We start from the raw sequence: 17,457 nt of genomic DNA, 5'->3' as shown, positions 1-17,457 counted from the left end.
GAGCTATTTCAAATCCTCAAGGATGATGCTGTGAAAGTGCTGCACTCAATATGCCAGCAAATTTGGAAAACTCAGCAGTGGCCACAGGACTGGAAAAGGTCAGTTTTCGTTCCAATCCCAAAGTAAGGCAATGCCAAAGAATGCTCAAACTACCGCACAATTGCCCTCATCTCACATGCTAGTAAAGTAATGCTCAAAATTCTCCAAGCCAGGCTTCAGCAATATGTGAACCGTGAACTTCCAGATGTTCATCTGGTTTTAGAAAAGGCAGAAGAACCAGAGATCAAATTGCCAATATCCGCTGGATCATCGAAAAAGCAAGAGAGTTCCAGAAAAACATCTATTTCTGCTTTATTGACTATGCCAAAGCCTTTGACTGTGTGGATCACAAATAAACTGTGGAAAATTCTGAAAGAGATGGGAATACCAGACCATCTGACCTGTGTCTTGAGAAACCTGTATGCAGGTCAGGAAGCAACAGTTAGAACTGGACATGGAACAACAGACTGGTTCCAAATAGGAAAAGGAGTATGTCAAGGCTGTATATTGTCATCCTGCTTATTTAACTTATATGCAGAGTACATCATGAGAAATGCTGGGCTGGAAGAAACACAAGCTGGAATCAAGATTGCTGGGAGAAATATCAATAACCTCAGATATGTGAATGACCACCCTTATGGCAGAAGGTGAAGAAGAACTAAAGAGCCTCTTGATGAAGGTGAAAGAGGAGAGTGAAAAAGTTGGCTTAAAGCTCAACGTTCAGAAAACTAAGATCATGGCATCTGGTCCCATCACTTCATGGGAAATAGATGGGGAAACAGTGGAAACAGTGTCAGACTTTATTTTTTTGGGCTCCAGAATCACTGCTGATGGTGACTGCAGCCATGAAATTAAGACGCTTTCTTCTTGGAAGGAAGGTTATGGCCAACCTAGATAGTATATTTAAAAGCAGAGACATTACTTTCCCAACAAAAGTCCATCTAGTCAAGGCTATGGTTTTTCCAGTGGTCATGTATGGATGTGAGAGTTGGACAGTGAAGAAAGCTGAGCACTGAAGAATTGATGCTTTTGAACTGTGGTGTTGGAGAAGACTCTTGAGAGTCCCTTGGACTGCAAGGAGATCCAATCAATCCATCCTAAAAGAGATCAATCCTGGGTGTTCATTGGAAGGTCTGATGTTGAAGCTGAAACTCCAATACTTTGGCCACCTCATGCGAAGGGTTGACTCATTGGAAAAGACCCTGATGCTGGGTAGGATTGGGGGCGGGAGGAGAAGGGGATGACAGAGGATGAGATGGTTGGATGGCATCACCGACTCGATGGACATGGGTTTGGGTAGATTCTGGGAGTTGGTGGTGGACAGAGAGGCCTGGCGTGCTGCAGTTCATGGGGTCGCAAAGAGTCGGACACGACTGAGCGACTGAACTCAACTGAACCAAAGAGGATATTTCTAGAATGGCTTTAATTCCATTTCGATCTTTTTTTAAGGCATGAGGAAATGAAGAAACTAGGAGAGTGGAAAATGGAAGTGGGACATAGGGAGAGAGCATCATACTCTAGTTTACAGATTTTGATGGTCCATTATCTGCCATGGATAGGAGGCAACAATATCAGTTTACCTATTGGCTTAAATGTAATTAAAACCTAGAGGTTAAGGCCTAAACTTAGGCTAATGTCAAATAAAGAAGGGATATTAGTTCTGCCATTGATTAGAGTTCTGTTTGGGATTCTTTGTTGAAGAGAAACACTCTGTTGTTGTGAAAATTGCTATTTGTGAACTGCATAAAAAGAGTACTCTGGTGAGGAATGTCAAGATTTGCATTATTCACACACACATACACACATGAAATTTCAACACATTACTCTGATTGCTGCAATAAACTTAAAAGACTTTGGTTTATACAAGCAGCCAAGCTTTGTTATAATAAGGGTGTAAACATCAACTCTAATTAATTAATGTTAACAGTTCTTTCCTTTTAAAGGATTTTTGACTTAAGTTCTGTCTTCAGCAGAACATTATTCACATACATGAACATTTTAATATGCATAAGTCTATTCCAACAACTTTGCTGGCCATTCTTTAACTACTAGAGGGCAAAATAGCATCCTTTTTAACTCTCTCAGGCCATGGGAGCCGTATTTAAAAGGCAGCTCTGATAGGCCTTTGGTTCCAGCCAGGGGTTTTTAACTTTTCCAGAAGAGTTTTAGGGGAACTTTTCCTGCCCTCAGTCTAGATTCAGGCAAGCAATTCTGATGGTATCCGACTCATTTGTTTACAGTTCCCTTTTAAAGATTTCTTTCAAACAAAAATAAGGACATGTTTTATGCTCCAGTGCTGTGAAGGACAAAGTCTTCTACTGAACTCCCTGACCCACAGCTCTGGCCCATGGCTGCAGTCTCATGACTACAGGGTGCACCTGGAACCCTTGCTGCCCATTTTGTAAACAAGAACGCTTAACTCACAAGAGAATGAAGCAGAGAGAGAGGGTGTCAGGTCAGGTGGCAGGGAGACCAGGCACCTTGGCTGTCCTTTCAGCGCCAAGACTGGAAATCATGGGGAAACACCTGTATGGTAGACACTGTTAGTTACACAACAGACATGCAGTAAATACAACAAGGATGACAGTGATGTAAGGAAGCATACTCTTACCCAGGAAATTCATCGTAATTGGGAAATACCATCAAGGAGGAGATTTCTCCTCTTCTTCCTTGCTAACAAAACTTCAATTTAGTTCAGAGCATCAGTGTTCCCAGTTCCAGGCAAATCATAATGATTGATCTAAGTGAGTAATGACAATCTTTTTTCCTCTTTCTCTGCCTCTCAAAAAAATAAACTTTGTTTTTGAAGAGAGTTTTAGATTCACAGCAAAACTGAGCAGAAGATAGAGACTTGACATATACCCCCCGACCCCCACATCTGTAAGCCTCCCCAACTATTGACATCCCATACCATTTGTTACAGCTGCTGAACCTACACTGATACATCATTATCACTCAAAGTTCACAGTTTACTGTAGGGTTCATGCTTGGTGTAGAACATTCTACTAATCTGGACAAATGTACGGCATGCATCCAGCAGTATAGTATCATACACAGTACTTTTATTGCTCTAACAATTCTCTGTGCTCTGCCTTTTTATCTCTCTGTCTCCTACCCTCCACCCATGGCACTGCTGATCTTTTTACTGTCTCCATAGTTTTGCCTTTTTTCCAGAATATCATATAGTTAGAATCATGCAGTATATAACCTCTTTAGATAGGCTTATTTCATTTAATAATTTTCATTTAAATTTCCTCTATGTCTTTTCATGGCTTGATAATTCATTTCTTTTGATTACTGAGTAATATTCCATGGCCTGGATGTACCACAATTTGTTTACACATTCATTTTGGTTGCTTCTAAGTTTTGACAATTATAAATAAAGCTCCTATAAACATTTGTTGGGTTTTTGGTTAGATATAATGTTTCAGTTCATTTGAGTAGGAGCATGATTTCTGGATTGCGTGATAAAAACATGTTTAGTTTTGAAAGAAATTACCAAACTTTCTTCTAAATTGCCTGGACCATTTTGCATTCCCACCAGCAGTGAATGAGAGTTCCTCTAACTCCACATCCTTGTCAGCATTTGGTGTTGTCAACTGTTTAGGATTTTGGCCCTTCTAATAGTTGTATAGTAGCATATAATTGTTGTTTTAATTTGTAATTCTCTAATGACATATGATGCTGAACATCTTTTCATATGTTTATTGGCCATGTATATCTTCTCTGGTAAGGTGTTTGTTAGGGTCTTTTTCCCATTTTTTTATCAGGTAGTTTTGTTTCCTTATTGTTGAGTTTTAAGTGTTCTTTGTATATTTTGAATACAGTCCTTTATCAAATACGTCTTTGCAAGTATTTTCTCCCAATTTGTGGACTGTCCTTTCATTCTCTTGACAGTGTCTTCTACAGTACAGAAGTTTTTCATTCAATGAAACCAGCTTATTAATTACTTCTTTCACAGATTATGCCTTTGGTGTTGTATCTTAAAATCTATGATTAAACTTATGATCATCTAGGTTTTCTACTATATTATCTTTTAGGAATTTTGTAGCTTTGCATTTTACATTCATTTTGCACTGAATCTGTGGATCAAGTTGGGAAGAACTGACATCTTGACAACACTGAGTCTTAATTAGGTCTTTGATTTTGTTCATCTGAGTTTTATATAGATCTTGCACATATTTTGATAGATTTATACCTAAATATTTCATTATTTATACCTATTTCATTAGGGGTACTAATGTAAATGATATGTGTTTTTTAATTTCAAATTCCACTTGTTTATTGTTGGTATACAGGAAAACAGTTTACTCATATATTAACCTACTGAAATCTTATTATAATCTTTTATTAGTTCCAAGAGTCTTTTTTGTTGATTCATTCAGATTTTCTACATAGATAATCATGCCATCTGCAAACAAAGACAGCTTTAATTCTTCTTTCCCAATCCATATATCTCCCCCTCCCCCCACTTTTTTTTGGTCTTATTGCATTAGCTTGGACTTTTAGTACGAAGTCAGAAAGAATTGGTGAGAGGGGACATCCTTGCCTTGTTCCTAATCTTAACAGGAAAGCTTCTAATCATTAAGTATAATGTTAGCTGTGGGTTTTTTCATAGATGATGGTCTTTATTCACTTGAAGAAGTTTCCCTCTGTTCCAAGTTTGTTGCGAGTTTTTATCATGAATCAGTATTGGATTTTGTCAAATGCGTTTTCTGAACCTATTAATATGATCACGTGATCTTTTTTCTTTAGCCTGCTGATGTGTTAGATTATATGAGTTGATTTTCAAGGGTTTTCTCTGCCTTTTTAATAGCTGGTTGGGGGGAAACATGGGGGCTTGTGACCCATTCTGTTCAACATGGTCTTAGGTGAAAACTACTGGGTGTGTATAGTGAGATGCGTTCTGGGAAAGATTTCACAGTCTTGGTAAACATGGAGGAGCACACCACTCCCCCCTCTTTCCTTCAGTTTTGAATGTAGATTAATAGTTGGAGATACAGTGGCTGTCTTGACATCACAAGGGAGGGAAAGGCCAAAATTGCAGAGACATTACCTCTGAAATAATTTCAGTGTCTTGTACAAACGTCTACCTCTGGACTTCTTGCTCTATGAGAAAAATGAAACACTTTCTGTTTAGCCACTATATGCAGCCAAATCTGTTTATATCTGATTCCTAAATCATTTCATCTGATTCATAATAAGACATATGGAAGTTGTGGAAGAAGACTACATTATTCCTTTGATTCTGCAAGTGGTGCTCTGGTGCCTAAGCTTAGGAAAGCCTGGCGTGAAGAGGAAGCTGACAGAGGGGGAAAAGGAGGGTGGTTGAGTGACAGGGCATCAGCAGAGCCTCTTATTGCTGAGGAACTCCTAGGTAATGCCAGTTCAGGCATACCAACACATGGCCAAGGGCAATATCCACATCCTACAGGGAGAGTAGAAAGCTCTTTAAGAAGTGGCAAAATAACGTGAGGAAGCAACATAGTGTACGAGAAAGTAGACGAGCTTAGGAACCAAAGAAATGGAAAATTGAGTTCCTGATTCTTTGACTTTTTCTGATGTATTATTTGGTCCAATTATACGATAATGATTAGCCTCAACTATCTCTTCTATAATATGGGAAGGAAATTGTCTTTCTCACAAGGTCACTGTAAAGATGAAAAGCAATAGCGTATTTAGAGCAAATAGGTATAATATCGTTGCTCCATTTTCTGTTTCATATGTTCAGAGCCAAGGTAAGATTAGCAAAGAGATCAAGGCAACCTCTATTAGAAAGACATAGACAGGATGAAAGGTTGAATTTAATGTTATACTAATAGGAGCTCTATGAATTAGCAGTCTCTTAAACTCAGCAATCCAAAGTGTCTACCTAGTCAACCAGCCTTAAACAAGCTACAACTAGGAAGCAAAAAGACTTCCAAACCAAACTGAATAAAGAAGTCGGAATATTAATATTCCCAGGGAGCAACAGAAAGTCATGGATTTCTTGTACTGCTTGTGATAATCTGAATGTTTAAGTACAATAAATATTTGTTAAATTAACAATATGTAGAATATTAAAATCTTTTTAGTAATCCCTATAACAATATTTCGGAGAAGGCAATGGCAGCCCACTCCAGTACTCTTGCCTGGAAAATCCCATGAACGGAGGAGCCTGGTGGGCTGCAGTCCATGGGGTCGCTCAGAGTCAGACACGACTGACTTCACTTTCACTTTTCACTTCCATGCATTGGAGAAGGAAATGGCAACCCACTCCAGTATTCTTGCCTGGAGAATCCCAGGGACAGGGGAGCCTGGTGGGCTTCCATCTATGGGGTTGCACAGAGTTGGACACGACTGAAGTGACTTAGCAGCAGCAGCAGCAGCAGCATAACAATATTTACCCAGCTTATAAAATCACTTTGGTATTTTCTTCCAGTTATAATTGGAGGAAATATCTAGCTTCTACCCAGGAGAAGGTCTAAACTGAATTATAGAACACGTTGAGAATTTTGAACCAATTTGATGTGATATTTCATCACTACCAAAGTAGTTAAAATTACATTGTTTTAGGAAGAAGCAAAATCCAAAAGAGATTTAAGCATTTAACTCATGAAGGAATGAGGATTATATTAATTAAGTTGGTATTATGGGCACATTTAGTGAAAATTGCAAATAATTTCCTTAGAGCAGGGAAGATTTCCCATGACTGGATTTCCTCCTAAAGTTAGATTTATTCATTCCTTAATGCAACTAGCTTTTAGTGAGAATCATCCAGGTTCTAAGCACAGAACTGGAGGCACCTGGGATATTAAAAAAAAGTAGATGATGATACTTGGGTCCTCTTGCTCTTCTAATACAATGGGTCCTAAGTTCTATATGGGCTTCCTTGGTGGCTCAGTGGTAAACAATCCGCCTGCCAACCCAGGAGACATGGGTTCAATCCCTGAGTCGGGACGATCCCTTGGAGAAGGAAATGGCAATACTTGAGTGGGTATTCTTGCCTGGGAAATCCCATGGACAGAGTAGCCTGGGGGGGCTACTGTTCATGGGTTCTCAAAACAGTCGAACATGACAGTGACTAAACAACAAGAACAACAAGCTCTGTATGCATGAGAATCACCAGGGTAGCTTGTTACAAATGCATACTTCTTGGGCATACCATAGAAATTCTGATTCATGACATTGGGGCTAAAAATCTTCATCAGTCACTCCAGATTATCCAAAGGCAGATTGACTGAGAACTGCACTACGAAGCACATTATTTTCCAGCTAGAACCTGCAAGGTAGTTGGAAAAGTAAAAAATATACATTTCAGAAGGTCAAGGATATGGAATGACAAATTAGGATGTTGGATGCCAAGGCAGAGACAGGCAATCAGAATATACTGCTTTGGGAGGCAGATGATCCTGACATTTGCTGGGAAGCTGTAATTACAGGTAACTGCTGCTGCTGCTGCTGCTAAGTCGCTTCAGTCGTGTCCGACTCTGTGCGACCCCATAGACGGCAGCCCACCAGGCTCTGCCATCCCTGGGATTCTCCAGGCAAGAATACTGGAGTGGGTTGCCATTTCCTTCTCCAGTGCATGAAAGGGAAAAGCGAAAGTGAAGTAGCTCAGTCGTGTCCGACTCTTAGCGACCCCATGGACTGAAGCCTTCCAGGCTCCTCCAGCCATGGGATTTTCCAGGCAAAAGAGTACTGGAGTGGGGTGCCATTGCCTTCTCCTTTACAGGTAACTAGAGCTAGATAAATAAACAGTCCCAATTAGAACATATAATAATGCCACAAGTCAGGACAAAGCCAATAATTGAGACTAAGCGAAAGACCTCAGGAACCAAAGGCAGTCAAGAATTACAGACTAAAAAAAAAAAAAACTACAATAAGTCCCCTACATATGAAGGAGTTCTGTTCTGAGAGTGTAAGTCCAACAAAGTTAGCCTAGGTACTGTAGAAATAGCTAACAGACACTGGCTCAGTTAGTAAAGAATCCACCTGCAATGCAGGAGACCTGGGTTCTTTCCCTGGGTTGGGAAGATCCCCTGGAGGAAGGAATGCCTACCCACTCCAGTATTCTGGCCTGGAGAATTCCATGGACTATATAGTCCATGGGGTCGCAAAGAGTTGGACACGACTGAGCTTCTTTCACTTTTTTCACTGTAGAAATAAAGAGATGGTTTGGGTGGTACCCAGAAGTTCCTTACAGGCTTCCCATTGGGAAAGAAAGCAGTTCTGGGGGGATACTTACAAATGGAAGTAGGGGAGTGATGCCCAGAGGAACGTGAAGGGCTAAAGTGGAACCAGGAGAGCATGCCCACACTGGGAAAGCAAGAAGGAATGTCACCCAGCCAAGTGAAATACATATGCTTCTCTGGTCTAAGTTGAACCTCCTTTAGTGCAGGAATGGCCATTCATGGACTTAGCAACTGACCAGTAACCAAGACAAACTGATAGACAGAGGTGACAGTGGAAAGTGAGAAATAGCCATTTCTTTTAAACACACTGACTGATGATCCTCAAGGCACTGGGAACACCAGACTCTTGGTGACTAGTCTTCTTGAAGGCATATTTCAACATTATGTATCAGTATGCTCATTTGTAAAACAGGAGTAAGAATAAAACCTAACTCATCTAGTGGTAGTAAGTATTAATGATTTTAAAGGTAAGCCATTTAGCTTCCTGCCTAGCCCACAGTTAGCAGTCAGGGTAAATTATTAATATTATTAACCCTGTTCTGGTGTTTCCCTTAGGACCTGAAGAATCAAAGGCCACATTTTGCCATGTTTGGGGGTTTTCTGGCACTTCTGTTAAAATTTTAGATAGCTGTCAATTTCATTGGGGGATATATTTCTACTGAACAGTGCCAGAAATCTTGTCACATCATGTTGTGTGAATGTGGGTTGCACTCCTGCAACTTACCGTTTCTTAACCCCATGCCTAGGGGTGCTTAGTGGCTGATGTTTGTTGAGCTCTTTTCTGTGTTGGGGAGTCTGGTATTCAGTGACTTATGTGAATTATCACAATTTTTCCTCATAAAAGCTACTTGATTTTTCTTTTTTGGCTTGTGGGATCTTAGTTCCCAACCAGAGACTGACCCACAGTGTGGAGTCTTAAATACTGTGAAAGTGAAAGTCGTTCAGTCATGTCTGACTCTTTGAGACCCCATTGACTATACAGTCCATGGAATTCTCCAGGCCAGAATACTGGAGTGAGTAGCCGTTCCCTTCTCCAGGGGATCTTGCCAACCCAGGGATTGTCTCCCACACTGCACGGGGATTCTTTACCAGCTGAGCTACCAGGGAAGCCCAAGAATACTGGAGTGGGTAGCCTATCCCTTCTCCAGCAGATCTTCCCAACCCAGGAATTGACCCGGGATTTCCTGAATTGCAGGCGGATTCTTTACCAGCAGAGCTACCAGGGAAGCCCCCTCCAGGAAATTCCCAAAAAACTACTTGAATTAAGTGCTACTATTACCTTTACTTTACAGACAAGGAAACTGAAACTTGGAGAATTTTTAAAACTGTGTCCAACTTGCCAACTGCCTTGTTCTTGCATTAGTAGTATTTCCACGAAGATCTTTCTATCTCCTATCTTTGCATCTCATTTTTCATCTACTTCTTTTCTCTCTACCTATCAGTCACCATTGTCATCAACCACATATAAACTTTATAGCTATAGCTTCAGTCGCTTTGAGAAGATGTAACCTGATACTTTAGTCCAAAGTCAAAAAGCAGAGGGGAGGGAGGGGAAGGATTATTGTCAAAGCTGAGTTAGAATCCCATTCTTTAATCGATCAGCTGTGGCCAAGAGACCTAAGGAAATATGGCAGCTCTTTTGTTAATAGCAGGATGGAATGGAAGGAAGAACAGTTCCAAGAAAAAGGGGGTTTTCTTCTGAGAATAAGAGGTGTTGAATAGACAAAAAATACGTGTCCACTGCATCTATCTGGGGTAGGCATTTCCCACAACCTCACTGCATTTTTAATATTTTTATCTCCCATTTTAAATCATTGTCAGTGCAATAGAGATTTAGAAAATATACATATACTTATATTTTGCTTTGGGGACTTGCTTCTTTCTCATAGATTTCAAATCAATATTTTGGGTTGTTTCTTTAAGAATGTTAAAAAAAAAAAAGCAAAACACATCCCACTCCATAAAGTTGACAAAACAAAGCAACGAGGCAATGAGAATTGGACCTGAGACAGGCCTGTCTGGCCCCTGTTGTAAGCACTCTTCCAGTAGAGCTGGATAAGGTTAGCAGAGTTCAGTTCTCTTGAGAGAGGTGAGCTCTGCAGGTGTTCATAACTAGTGATTAGAGAGCCAGCCAAGGGCTTGATCCTTTGAGGGAGATCTTTTAGTTCTCCTAATTAGCTGCCCAGCCCTCTCCCTCTTCCTTCCATCAGTGAACTTTTCTTTGATCTTAATTGTGTATGGAAAATAATTGCAACTGAAATGATATAATACAATAAACATTTATTAAATTAATCTGGTGAAGTCCAGTGGTAGAAGTAGTGTTCAGTAGCTCTGGACAATTTTATTTCTTCTATGTATAATGTAATGTTTGGCATGTAATCAGTCTACTTCTGCATATAGATGTGAGTTGGGGGCAGGAAGAAATCTGCCTGATAAAAATTCCACGTCAAAATTGGACACCTGACATCTGCCCCTCAGTTGGGAAAAACTTATTCAATAGAAGCAAGGATGCTTTCTTCCCCATCCAAAACCTAAAAAAAAAAAAAAAAATTCAAATACGAAGAACTGGTGATATTTTTTAGAAGTAAAAAAAAAAGTGTAAATGCATTTTAAAAGGAACAATCTCTCTAGTTGAAACAATAGCTAATTCAATTTTTAGAGCAGTGTATATATTATAATTACTCAATGGCTTTAAAATAACTTGGCATTGTTTCTTCAGTAGAGGCATTATTGCTTAATTGCAGATGAGTCATTTCCTCAGCCCCAAGCAATTAATCAGTGTTTCTTAAACTTGCCTAAAATAGGAACCACTTGGGGCTTTTGCTAAACATACAGATTCCTGGGCCCACCTGAGACCAATTGCATTAGACTTTCTAGGGAGGGCATGTGGAAATCTGTATGTTCACTAAACATCCCAGGTAGAGCTTATCATCAGATAACTTTGAGAAAGCTGGATTCCTTTGACAGTGGTATTAATTTTTTTAATTACTGTTATACAGAGTGGCCAGAATAGAGCTTTACCACTGGAAGAACTGGGACATTAGAAAGCACTCACAGATTATACACCAACACATGTTCTGCTTTGTAAATACATCCTCCTGTTATTTGAAACAAAGGCCATGGATTTACATATTTTCTCTTTACTCATTCAGGTACTGCAGAAATGTTTATTGCTTCAACAATAAGCCCAAGATTAAATTCATTACCACCTTGAAAAAAAGAACACAAGGAGGAAGATAACTCTTATTGAACATCTCAGCATATATCAGATGCAATCCTGATAGTTGGTTTATAGAGGTTATTTCCCTTAATCTTAACAATTAACTGGTGGGATAAGTATTCATTTCCATTTTATAAATGTAGAAACCGAGGCTTGAAGAGGTTAAGGAATTTTCCCATGGTCACTCACTAAGCAAGAGGGACAGAGATCAGATCTGCCAAGCACATGGTCTTACCACATATTAGCCTTTAGAGTTTAAATTCCAAGTCAAGGAATTCAGATTCACTAGGCAGAATAATCATGGGTTTGTGAACATTTCTCCTCCGAAGGTCAAAAAAAGGGGCACTTTTTTTCATATTTGGGCTGAGACAAAGAGGGAGGAAAGGACAAATTTCAAAAAGTCTGATTGCCTCTTCTAGAATAAGAAGCCTCTTTGCTTCTTGTAGTCAGAAATATCTATAGTTCTCTCCTAAAAATTAACTCTCTGAAGAACAAATGAGAAAGTTAATAAAATTGTAAATCTAGATATGCATTATGTAACTGGGGAACTGGATTTTATTTCCACTTATTCCCTTTCTTATTTCCCCACGCTGTTTATTCTGGTTGAAGTGGCTGCAGCCAGAAACAGAAATGCCCCCTTTGGGCTTTCTTGTTTAAAAAATACTTTTTTTTTAAAAAAAAGGGTTTGTTTTCTTAGACTTGAAGGCTGTTGAAAGGTGCCAGGCAGATGGCCTTGGAGGCTGTGAGGGCTGTGTTTAGTTGCAGAGGAGGGCAGGTATGGATGGGGCATCCTGGGCTGCCAACGCAGCCCAGCTTAGGAACCCTTGCCCTCCTGGATGACAGTTAACATTAAGGAGGGAAGTTATGAGGACTCCCTGAAATAAAAGCAGACACCGTAAGTCAGCAGCACATTCCTTTGCTGTTGCTCTGTGGCTGATACCACAAGCTAACACCCTCCCATCCTGTCATTTTGAAAGTGAGTTGTTAAGGAGGATTTTGGAGGAGATGGTATGGTCGAGGAATATAGGATGAAGGGAGAGAAGAGGTGACAGATGGAGAGAATGGTGAAAAATAATGTGAACTTGACTTTTCATAGAAGGCTATCTGCATTTTGTGACACTTTTTCTTTTTTTGCACAAGAGTTGCATCCAGAGCACTGCAAGTGATTTCTAGGAGATAACTAGTCTTCCTCCAATTCATCTCCCTTTAAATGGCCAAATGGTGAAACAAGGCAGTGTTTCACCAGTACCCTGCTGCTGCTTGTAAGTCGCTTCAGTCATGTCTGACTCTGTGCGACCTCATAGACGGCAGCCCACCAGGCTCCCCCATCCCTGAGATTCTCCAGGCAAGAGTACTGGAGTGGGGTGCCATTGCCTTCTCCGTCACCAGTACCCTAGGGGGTACCAATACTTGAGAGTCCATTCAAAAAGCCTCAGGATTCACCTATTTTTCCTTCTTTACTATTGACTTATAATTTTTTCAAGGTGTTTTGATTTCTACAGAGACATACCTGTGTATTAGGTTGGTGCAAAAGTAATTGCAGTTTTTGCATTGTTGAAATTTGCCTTTGATATTGGAATAGATTCTAAATAAAGGTGATTATATACCATTTTAATGCACATTTATCACTTTATATTTTTTTGCTAATGATTATTACTTGCTGTTTGGTTTATATTTAGTTTAGGCTGTGGAAATGATGTTAGACAAAAAAAATTCGAGTGATTTTCTTAGTTGAGTTCAAAATGGATTATAAGGCAGCAGAGACAATTTGCAATATCAGCACATGTGGCCCAGGAACTTCTAACAAACATACAGTGCAGTGTTGGTTCAAGAAATTTTTCAAAGGAGATGAGAGCCTTTAAGATGAGGAGTATAGTGGCTGGCCATCAGAAGTTGACAAAGACCAATTGAGAGCCATCATCAAAGCTGATTCTCTTACAACTACACAAGAAGTTGCTGAAGAACTCAACACCAACCATTCTATAGTCATTAGGTATTTGAAGCAAATTGGAAAGGTGATAAACCTTGATAAGTGGGTGCCTCATGAACTGACTGGAAATCAAAAAAACATTGTCTTGAAGTGTCATATTAATGAATAAGGAAACAATAGATTGACTACAGAGGATCTGCACTGGAAGACTGAAGAAAATCAGCTAGACTACTGCAGAGACAAAGGTATGCCAAATGTGAAAGAATAGTTAAGCGAATATAGGTAGACCAATACATGGATAAGTTTCAGAAGAAGAATAACAGAGAATGAAGGAAAGACAATATTTTAAAGATGATGTCTAAAAAAAATAAAATAAAAATAAAGATGATGTCAGAATTTTCTATAACTAAGAAAAATAAACACTGCTAAACCCATGAGCCTTCGAACTGAGAAAGCAAATCAAACCCAGAGCAGGATAAACAGATTCATTAGCACATAGACTCATGGTAGTAAAAATACAGAAAATCAAGACAAAGAAAAAAATGTTAAAAGAAACCAGAGAGAAAAAGATGCAATATCAGTTTTTAAAACCTGGCAATTACAGTGACAGTAGATTTCTCATCACAGTAGTAAAGGCTGGAGAGAATGGAATAATATGTTCAAAATGAGGAGGGAGAAGAACTTCCATCCTAGCATAATATAAACCAAATAAACTACATTCAAGACTGAGAGCAAAAAAGACAATGTTGATAATTTTGCCATTCACCAGATTTCACTGAAAGAAACATTAAAAGAGTGTACTTCTGGAAAATGAAAAATTAATTCAGGAGAAAAAAGCAGCATGCTAAAAGCAAATAAATTGATAAGCACATTAGTAGATTGAAATAAAGATTGTCTATGCTAGTAATACCACTACTACTGCAACTGCTACTACTAATGGCTAAAGAGGAATTAAAATAATAGACAACATTAACATGGAAAGTAGGATGAAGAAAATTTCAGTTCAAGTGTTTTATAGTGTATTTCTTTAAGGAAGAGGAGAGAGAAAAGGATTTACTTATTTTCTGTAAGAGCTTTATTAAGGTATGGTTAACCAACAATAAACTGTGCATACATATAGTTTATAATTTGCTATGTTTAACATATGTATATACCATGAAACCAGCACTGTAATCTAGTTAATAAACATATTCACCACCCTCAAAAGTGTCCTCAGGATCTTTGGAATTCTCGCAGACTCCCTCTCCCCAAACAGTCTGCTTTCTTCTTCTATAGATTAGTTTGCCTTTTCAAGAATTTTATTTAAATGGAATCATATAGTTTATACAATTTTTTTGTCAGCATAATATTTTTCAGCATAATCATTGTGAAACTCAACCACATTGCTTGTATCAATAGTTCATACTTTCACTGCCAATTAGTATTCTGCAGTTTTGCGTATTCTTTCAACTATTGATGGATACTTGATTCCAGTTTTTGGTCATTACAAATAAAGCTGCTATGAATATTATGTAAAAGTTTTTGTTTGGGCATATGCTTTCATATTTCTTGGGTAAATACTCATGAATGGAATGGCTCAATCTTATGGTAGGTGTATGTTTAAATTTTTAAGAAACACTGAACTGCTTTCCAAAGTGGTTACATTATTTTACAATCCCAGCAGCATTGGGTGAGAATTCTAGATACTCTAAATCCTTGCCAACATTTGGTGTGATCTTAAAAATTTTTGCCATTCTGATAGGTATATAATGGTATTTCACTGTGGCTTTATTTGCATTTCCCTGATGAGGCATGATATTGAGCATCTTTTTATGTGTTTACTAGTCACAGATATATTTCTTTGTTTTAAGTGTCTGTTCAAATCTTTTTTTGCCCACTGTTTTCCATTTGTTGAATTTTGAGACTTCTTTAGGTGTTCTGGGTACAAGTCTTTTATCAGAATGTAGATAACTCATATTTTCTTTTAGCTTGCAGTATGTCTTTTGGTTCTATTAATTGTATCTTTCAAAGAGTAGATGTTGGAATGTTTGATAAAGTGCAACTTATCAATTCATTCTTGCTTGTTTATCTAAGAAATATTTGCTTTACCCAAGGCATATAAGATATTTGCCTATATTTTCTCCTAGAAGTTATATAGTTTTAGGTTTTGCACTTAAGTCTCTGATCTATTTTGAGTTGTTTTGCACATGGTGTGGGGTATGTACTGAAGTTCTTTTTTCATATTTGGGTATTGAATTCCTCCACAATCACTATTTCAACTATTTGTTGAAAAGTCTATCATTTCTGTACCAAATTGCCATTGTACTTTAGTCAAAAATCTGTTGTCCATGTATGTTTGGGCCTTTTTATGGATTTTCCATTCTATTCCATTGATCTATCTGTTTATCTTGATATCAGTATCATACTCTCTTGATTACTGTAGCTTTATAATAAGTCTTGAAATCAGACAGAGTTAGTCCTCCCATTTTTTTTGTTGTTTGTTTTTCAAAGTTGTCTTGGCTACCCTGCATGCATGCTAAGTCGCTTCAGTAGTGTCCAACTCTTTATGATCCTACGGACCATAACTTGCCAGGGTCCTCTGTCCATGGGATTCTCCAGGCAAGAGTACTGGAGTGGGTTGCCATGCTCTCCTCAGGGCATCTTCCAGACCCAGGGGTCGAACTGTGTCTCCTGTATTGGCAGGCGAGTTCTTTACTACGAGTGCCATCTGGGAAGCACCCCTGGTTTTCTTAGGTCCTTTATGCGTGTGTGCTAAGTCGCTTCAGTCGTATCTGACTCTTTGCGACCCTATAGATTCTAGCCCACCAAGTCTTCTGTCCATGGGATTCTCCAGACAAGAATACTGAAGTGGGTTGCCATGCCCTCCTCCAGGGGATCTTCCCAACCTAGGGATCAAACTGCATCTCTTAGGTCTCCTGCATTGGCAGTTGGGTTCTTACCACTAGAGCCACCTGGGAAGCCCCAGGTCCTTTCTACATAAATCTTGGAAGTGGCTTGTCAGTGTCTACAAAAGTGTCTGCTGGGATTTTATTTTTGAATACATTGAATCTATAGATCCATTTGGGGAGAATTGCATCTTAAAATATTGAGTCTTCTGACCCATGTAGACAATATACTGCAGTTTTTAGTGTACAAGTCTTGTACATCTTTTGGCAGATTTATCCCAGGATATACACAATTGTATTACTTTGTAGTAGAAATAAACTTTCAAAAACTGTATTTTAAATTTAAGTTTTTGAAAGTTTATTTCTGCTACAAAGTAATACAATTTTGTATATCCTGAAAACTTGCTAAACTCACATGTTAATTCTACTGTTTTCTAGATTTCGTAAGAGTTTCTACATAGATCATGTCATTTGTGAGTAAGACTATTAACTTCTTTTTCAAACTGGATGCATTTTGGTTATTTGTTTTCTACCCTGTTACACTGGCTAGACTCTCCCACGTGTTGTTGAATTAAAATGGTGAAAAAGATATTCTTGCTCTATTTCTGATTTTAGGGAGAAAGCATTTCCTCTGTCACCATTAAGTATATATTGGCAGTAGGTTTTCTGTTGATGTCTTTTATTAAGGTGAATTAGTTTTTTTTTTCTATTTCTAGTAAGCTGAAGGGTTTTATCAGGAGGGGTGGTTGGATTTTGTCAGATGATTGTCGTCTATTGAGATGATCATGTGTGGTTTTTTTTAGTTTGCTGATATGGTAAATAACATTGATTGAATTGTCAATGCTGCAACAACCTTGTATTCCTGGGATAAACTCCACTTGGTGAAGCCATACTAGAATTCACCTTTCTCCAGATTTCTTGTTTTTTGTGAAAGACATATTATTTAAGCCATTATCATTTGGGTTCTCTTTTATTTGGTGGCAGAAATGTTCAGTCTTAACTGATTCAGGAGGAGAAGGAAGAGTCTTTGTAAGTTAACTTTGAGGACATTTGTATGAAAAAGAAATTGGATAAACAATGTTTAAATTTTGTTTAAAATCAACAGCAGTGTCTGGCTCTTAGTAAGTGCTCAATAAACCCTTAAAAATAAATATAGATGGTTATGTGAATCTTGTAGTACTTCTGTGGATGTAAGTTGACATGAAGCCA

General features: G+C 38.6%; 1 long non-coding RNA gene across 1 annotated transcript in view; it reads left to right on the top strand.

The window, feature by feature from the left end:
- The window catches only part of LOC145541477 (uncharacterized), a 43,159-nt gene extending 30,117 nt beyond the window's left edge, over positions 1–13,042 (top strand). Inside the window, exon 6 of the long non-coding RNA XR_014079046.1 lies at positions 11,366–13,042. This is a non-coding gene — a long non-coding RNA (uncharacterized LOC145541477). The remainder of the gene's footprint in view (positions 1–11,365) is intronic.
- Positions 13,043–17,457: the final 4,415 nt, after the last annotated feature.

The sequence above is a fragment of the Giraffa tippelskirchi genome, chromosome 3 (genome assembly GCF_054371585.1).
Source record: "Giraffa tippelskirchi isolate mGirTip1 chromosome 3, T2T-mGirTip1v1.2.pri, whole genome shotgun sequence".
Classification (NCBI taxonomy): domain Eukaryota; kingdom Metazoa; phylum Chordata; class Mammalia; order Artiodactyla; family Giraffidae; genus Giraffa; species Giraffa tippelskirchi.
Note: the sequence above shows the minus strand (reverse complement) of the source record. Positions and strands in the feature narration are given on the sequence as shown.